Here is a 7,999-nt window from a genome sequence, read left to right on the forward strand (position 1 = left end):
CCAACATCGCCTCACGTACCTCCCCTCTATTACCATCCCCCGGGGTAGACCTCCTGGGATACCCCCCCCACCCCCTTAGCCCTGACTGGGAGGGAGGCATGCTCAGGGCTAGGTTTGCATCCCTCCTGGATAGGGCGTCCGCATTGCCGTGCTTGGCCCCCGACCTGTTGATGACAGAGAAAGAGAATCGCTGTAAGGACAGGAACCAGCGGGTGACACGGTCATTCGTGTCCTTACGTCTTGCCATCCACGCAAAGGGGGCATGGTCAGTGATTAGGGTGAACTTCCTCCTGAGGAGGTAATACTTGAGGGTGTCCAGTGCCCACTTAACGGCGAGGCACTCCTTCTCGACAATCAAGTATTTAATTTTCCTCGGGAGGAGCTTCCTGCTGACATACATGATGGGGTGTTCCTCACCTTCCTGATCCTGGGACAAAACGGCCCCTACCCCTATGTCAAACGCGTCTGTCTGGACCAGGAGGTTTTTTGAGAAGTCCGGGGTGACGAGTACCGGGTGCGAACATAGCGCATCCTTCAGGGCCTGGAACGCCGCCTCTGTGTCCTCCGTCCATCGCACCGTCTGGGGTAGTCGTGCCTTTGTTAAGTCTGTGAGGGGAGAAGCTATTGCGGCAAAGTGAGGTACACATCTACTGTAGTACCCTGCTAACCCCAGGAATGACTTCACCTGCCTCTTGGTTCGGGGGACCGGCCATCCCCTAATGGCAGCGATTTTTTTCTTGGGGTTTCACATTTCCCCTCCCAATCTGATATCCCAGGTATTCCACCTCAGCGTAGCCCAGCTTGCACTTGTGTGGGTTCGCGGTCAGGCCTGCATCTCTTAGCGCATCAACCACAGCCTGTAACCTACAAAGATGTGACTCCCAACTGTCACTGTGCACAATGATGTCATCCAGATAAGCAGCTGCATACTCACTGTGCGGCTGAAGGACGCGGTCCATGAGTCGCTGAAAGGTCGCTGGTGCCCCGTGGAGCCCAAAAGGCAGAACCCGGTAGTGGTATAGCCCCCTGGGGTGGAGAAGGCAGTCTTTTCATGGGAGGCCGCTGCCAGTGGCACCTGCCAGTACCCCTTCGTCAGGTCCAAGGTGCTGACGTACCTCGCCATCCCCAAGCGGTCGATCAGTTCATCCACCCGGGGCATGGAGTAGGCATCAAACTAACTGACCTCGTTCAGGCCCTGGAAGTCATTACAGAAGCGGACGGTTCCGTCCGGTTTCAAGGACAAGGACTATGGGGCTAGACCACTCACTGTGGGACTCCTCCAGTACCCCCATTTCTAGCATTGTCGTCACTTCCCGCTGGACATCCACCCTCCGGGCTTCTGGTATCCGGAATGGCAGTTTACACACTTTTTCTCCCGGACGGGTGTGGATCTGATGTTCCACGAAATCTGTGCGCCCCAGCACCTCGGAGAACACGGCCGTATTCCGCTGGACCAACTCTCTGAGCTCTTGTCGTTGGGTCGAGATCTTCCCCCATTGCAACTTCAACCGAGGGCGGTCCCTGCTGTGGCCGGGTCCACGTTACACACAGCGCCTCGCGTGTGTGCCATTTCTTCAGTAAGTTCACATGGTAAAGCTGAGGGGTTTTCTCCGCCCCGGTTGGTGGGCCTTATAGTTGACGTCGACTACCCGCTCAACGATGTCGTAGGGCCCATGCCACATAGCCAGGAATTTACTCTCCGTTGTAGGGATCAGCACCAAGACCTTCTCACCGGGTAGGAACTCTCGTGGTTGGGCCCCCCGGTTGTAGACACGCTCCTGGGCACGTTGCGCCTGGGCCATGTGCTCTCTCACCACTGGCCAAATCGCTGTCATCCTCTCCCTCATCTCCTCCACATGTTCTTCTACACTGCGAAGGGGGGGGGGTCGGCTGCTCTTCCCAGACCTCCTTGGCTAGGTCCAGCAGCCTGTGGGGACGACGGCCACACAGGAGCTCAAAGAACCCCGTGGATGCTTGGGGTACCTCGCGCACTAAAAACATCAGGTGGGGCAGCAGCTGGTCCCAGTTCCTCCAGTCTCTCTCGATGACCTTCTTCAGCATCTGTTTTAGGGTCTTATTGAAGCATTCCACCAGCCCATCCGTTTGTGGATGGTACACACTGGTCCTCACCTGTTTGATTCGTAACAGATTGCAGACATCTTTCATCACACGAGACATGAACGCAGTGCCCTGTTCCATCAGGATTTCCCGCGGAATACCCACCTGGCTAAATAAATGGAAGAGATCCTGTGCGATACCTTTTGCTGCCACCATGCGTAGCGGGATTGCCTCAGGATACCGGGTGGCGTAATCCACGATTACCAGGATGTATCTTCACCAACGAACCCACCAGATCCATTGCCACCCGCTCGAATGGCACTCCTATAATGGGCAAGGGAACCAAAGAGTTTCGATAATGCAACCTCAGAGCTGTGATCTGGCACTCCGGGCAACTACGACGCGCTTGATTCCGAGCCAGTGGAACCGGTTCCCGATCCGCTTCCTCATTTTCTCCATCTCCAGGTGTGCCCCAAGCAGGTGGGTGTGGGTAAGCTGCAACACAGTCCTAACATACTGGCTGGGTATGAGTAACAAGTCTTTTGTCTCCCCATAATGCTTTACTACCTGATACAATAAATAATGCTTGATTGCGAAGTGGGGGTAGCGCCAATCACTTACCCCAGGTAACAGTACGCCATCCACCGCAATCACCTGGCCCCTAGCGTTCTAGAGATTGGGGTCTTCTAACTGGGCCGTCTCAAACTGATCTGTGAGGATTCCCATGTCGGGAGGTCTGTCTAGGGCCTCCACCTCCATAAAGGGGAGCCTGAGGTCTTCCTCGCCCGGCGGCTCGCTTGCCGGAGCAGGGTCATCTCCCTCCTCCGGATCCGACTCGGGCCCAGTAGACACCTCTCGTGGTGGGGGTTGGGTTGCACAGGCCACCGTCCATTTTCCTTTTCTTCCTACCTCCCGTGATCGCCTCCCCAGGTCCCTCCTCCACAGTGCCTGGAAGAGAGGGCAGTCTCGACCGAGAAGAATGGACACGGATAGGTTAGGAACAGCTCCCATGCGCATCTGGCACTCCCCCCTTGGGGTGGTTATCCTCACTGGCATCGTTGGGTACCTCTTTGTGTCCCCGTGTACACAGGACACTGTCACCTCCTCGTTCCCCGGTTCCTCCTTCCCCTCTCGGGTGAGCCACTGCGGGTGGGCCAGGGTCACCATGCTGCCGGAGTTCAGCAGAGCGCTGGTGTCGATGCCATCGATTCGCACAGGAACCATCGGAGGGGCCGTCTTGGTGTGCGCCCAACAGGAGGTGATGTAACTCGCCATCAGGGTTACCCCAGAGCTGGGGGATGCGAAGGGCATGGCCTCCTCCCGGCCAGGACAGCTCCACGCAGGGTGCCTCTGGCTCACCGCACTCATAACAGCGTCTCTGATCTGGGTCCAGCAGCCGCCGACATCGGTTTGGGTCCCCCTCCCGCTTCACAGCCTCGGCTGGTTCCGTCCGGGCCCCCTTCAGCTCCTCGCCTCTCTTTGTGTTGTTCGTCCCCCTCGCCACGTCTCCTCTCTCCACTCGGGCCCCTCTCAGCAGGTCCTTGGTGTTCTGGTGAATTGCCACCGCGGTCAGCAATTCCTCCAGGCTCTGCATGCTCACCGTCTTCTTCATCTCGTATGGCAGGGCCCGAAGGTATTTATCCAGAACGAGCTTGTCGAGCATCAGGAGGGACGGTACTTCCGTCAGTAGCCAGCCCTTGGTCAGGCGCACCAGGTCACTCACCTGAGCCCGGGGGGTAATGTTGGGGTCAAAGGCCCAGTTGTGGACCAGTTTTGCACGGCGTGCGAGATTGAACCCATAACGGCTCAGTATCTCCCGTTTGAGTCCCTCAGAATTCGCAGCCTGGTCAGTGTTCAAATCAAAGTAGGCCTTCTGGGCCTTCCCAGAGAGGTAGGATGCCAACAGGCTGGCCCATTTGGGCTTGGGCCATCCTTCCCGCTGTGCCGTCCTCTCGAAGGTGCACAAATACAACTCCACGTCATCTTCCTCCCTTAACTGAACCAGGAACTGATTCGGGCCAGACTCCTGAGCCCTCCCAAACTTCAACTGGGCTACCTCCGCTACCATTTTGCGGTTTTGTTGGTGCTGCTCCTCCAGTGCTTGCTCCTGGAGAGCCTGTTGCTTCTGTGGCTGAGGATGAACTGAGCCACCAGCTCCTCCATGGTAATCTCCGTACGCTTGACCCCACGGCACCCAAAGCTACTGGGATGCCAGCATTCTCCACCATATATGGTAAACCACGGGGTGTTGGGTTGAGCGTGCAGAGATTGACACAGAGACAGGGAGGCTTTAGTCCGCAAAAACAACTTTACTAAGACAGAAAATAAATATAACAAACAAAATCACTTTGGTTTCGCTCTGTCTTTCTTCTCTACCTTTGCTTGGTGTCGGTCTCTCCCCCTTCTCTCCCGCGGTGTGCCACCGTGCTCCTTTTATTTGGCCTCCACGGCTGGTTGGCACTTTCCTCTAATTACCTCCACTTAGAGCTGTCCGTGTCGGGGTGCCCAGCTCCCGTATTCCCAGCAGAGGGAGCCAACTTCGCCTCACGTACCTCCCCTCTATTACCATCTCCCGGGGTCGACCTCCTGGGATACCACAATACCTTAATAGAAAATGATTCAAGTAAAAGTGAAAGTCACCCAGTAAAATACTACTTGAGTAAAAGTCTAAAAGTATTTGGTTTTAAATATACTTAAGTATCAAAGTAAATAAAAAAATATATGCTTAAGTATCAAAAGTAAAAGTATAAATCATTTAAAATTGCTTATATTCAGCAAACCAGACAGCACAATTCTCTTGCTTTATTTATTTATTTACGGATAGCCAGGGGCTTACTACAACATGCAGACATAATCTACAAACTAAGCATTTGTGTTTAGTCAGTCCACCAGATCAGAGGCAGTAGGGATGACCATGGATGATCTCTTGATAGGTGAGTGAATTGGAACATTTCCCTTTCCTGCTAAGCATTCAAAATATAAGGACTATTTTTGGTTGCCAGGGAAAAAGTATGGAGTAAAAGGTACACAATTTTCTTTAGGAATGTAGTGAAGTAAAAGTAAAAGTTGTCAAATATAAATAGTACAGTACATACACACCAAAAAAACGACTTAAGTAGTACTTTAAAGTATTTTTTAATAAGTATTTTACACCACTGGGAAAAAATGAATGGGTTGGAGGGATGAAAGAAAGAGTGATAACACAGAGAAAGCTGCCATTGCTTTACTGCTATGACACATGTTCCAACTCTAGGGACATAGACCTTCAAGAAAATCACTATGAGACATCGTCGGCCCAAACTTGGGGTTCTGGCTCATGGACTACACTCTGCATAGTGATGATATGAAATTGCTTCAGCCAAACAGCCCAACATAATTAAAGGTAACCAAGGTAACCTGCCTAAATGACTATCGCCCTGTAGCACTCATATCTGTAATTATTAAGTGCTTTGAAAGGCTGGTCGTGACATACCTCAACACCATCATCTCATCTACCTGGACCCACTCCAATTCACATACAGCCCCAACAGATCCACAGATGACGCTGTCCCAATTGCACTTCACACTGCCCACTCCCACCTGGACAAGAGGGGAAATAATTATGTGAGAATGCTGTTCATAGATTACAGCTCAGCGTTCAATACCATAGTCCCCTCCAAGCTCATCACCAAGCTGGGGACCCTGGGACTGAACACCTCCCTCTGCAACTGGATCCAGGACTTCCTGACAGGCCGGGCCCAGGTGGTGAGGGTAAACAACACCACCTCCGCCATGCTGACCCTCAACATAAAGGACCCTCAATGGTGTGTGCTTAGTCCTCTCCTGTACTCCGTGTTAACCCACGACTGCGTGGCCATGCAAGACTCAAACACCATCCTTAGGTTTACTGACGACACAACGGTGGTAGGCCTGATAACCGATGGCGTTAAGACAGCCTATAGAAAGGTCAGAGACTTAGCAGTGTGGTGCCAGGCCAACAACCTCTCCCTCAATGTCAGTAAGACCATGGAGCTGATCGTGGTCTACAGGAGAAACAGGGGAGAGCACACCCCCATCCACGTCAACAGGGCTGTAGTGGAGCGGGTCGAGAGCTTCAAGTTCCTTGGCATCCACATCACTAAGGACTTAACATGATCCACACACAACTGCACAGTCATGAAGAGGGCACGACAGCGCCTCTTCCCCCTCAGGAGGCTGAAAAGATTTGGCATGGGCCCTCGGATCCTTAAAAAGTTCTACAGCTGTACAATCGAGAGCATCTTGAATGGCTGCATCACCGCTTGGTATGGCAAATGCACCACCCTCGACCGCAAATCGCTACAGACGGTGATGTGGACAACCCAGTACATCATTGGGACAAAGCTCGCTGCCATCCAGAACCTCTATAGCAGGCTGTGTCAGAGGAAGGCCCCTAGTCTTGCTAAAGACTTAACTCACCCAAGCCATAGTCTGTCCACTCTGCTACCCTCTGGCAAACGATCCTGGAGGACAGGCTTCGCACTATCTGTACTGACCCTATCTTGCACTAACTCTAAGCACACTCACAAAACTATATATACACACAATATACACATACACTCACCCCCCCCCCCACACACACACACATCACACACACTCTTAGAAAAAAAATACCTGAAAGGGTTCTTTAGCTGTCCCCATAGGAGAACCCTTTGATGAAACATTTTTGGTTCCAGGTAGAACCCTTTTGGGTTCAATATAGAACCCATTCCACAGAGAGTTCTACACGGAACCCAAATGGGATCTACCTGTAACCAAAAATGTTTATCCTATTGGGACAGCCTAATATCTCTTTTGGAACCTCTTTTCTAAGAGTGCACAAGCATACCGACACAACACAAACACACACACTTTTACACTCATCATATGCTGCTGCTACTCTGTTCATTATTTTACTTGTATTATTATCTATCCTGATGCCTAGTCAATTTACCCTGCTTTAATGTACATATCTGCCTTTTAACTCTGCATCGTTTTGAAGGGCTCGTAAGAAGGCATTTCACAGTAAAGTCTACACCCATTGTATCCAGCGCATGTGACAAATAACATTTTATTTGACTTTATTTGAAAATGTAGAACTGTGAGACGTGGGGGGGAAGAGATGGTGTCTGATTGATGGTGGGCTTCAGTTAAATTACTTAATTTCCACCTCCATTTATTAGAGAGAGTACTCCGGAGAGAAAGACAGATTTCAATTACAAGTGAAGGAGACTGAAAAGAGCAACAGATGTCTGGATGGCTTTCACTCACTAAATGTGCACTCTGACTAAGCCTAAAGCAGATTTGAAACACTCATTCTCTGGAATGAGAGATGAGGTTTTTGGATTGATATTTGTGTAAATTATATTGATGTTTTTGTTGAATTGGATTGATATTGTGTTGAATATATGAGAATATGATCTATTGTACTTCACCCACTCATTAAGCTTTTAACCTGTTTTTGCTTAAGGTTGTTCATATTCTATTGAATATTGATATGCTTTATGTGGTCTTCAAGTAAACATACTGTATGTTGTTTAGACATGAATCATTTTGGAAATGTGTCTGGAAAGCGCTGGCATGCTTTTTAGGAATTTATTATGCTTAGCTAATACTGGGCAAAACTAAAATGTCTCATTTTAATAATTCTCTGTGGTAGCTTATCATGTTTCCCTGTTAGTAATGTTCAGTGCAGAGAATATACACCTAGCAGGTGTTCTATAAAGATGGTTTATAATGTGTTGTTTAACCACCATATGTTGAGCCGATTGTTTGACTCCTAATGTCGACATTCAAACAAACAGCAAACTACAATGTCCAGCAATGCATGTCTTTCCAAAGGTAGATACCTTAGTAGGAGTATTCTTCCAATTAACTACAATTATTTTTCTATTTTCAGGCGAATCGACGGAATGCTCATTTGTTTAAAAGGACTAAAGGCAGA

This window comes from Salmo trutta, chromosome 7, assembly GCF_901001165.1.
Source record: "Salmo trutta chromosome 7, fSalTru1.1, whole genome shotgun sequence".
NCBI classification, from domain to species: Eukaryota; Metazoa; Chordata; class Actinopteri; order Salmoniformes; family Salmonidae; genus Salmo; species Salmo trutta.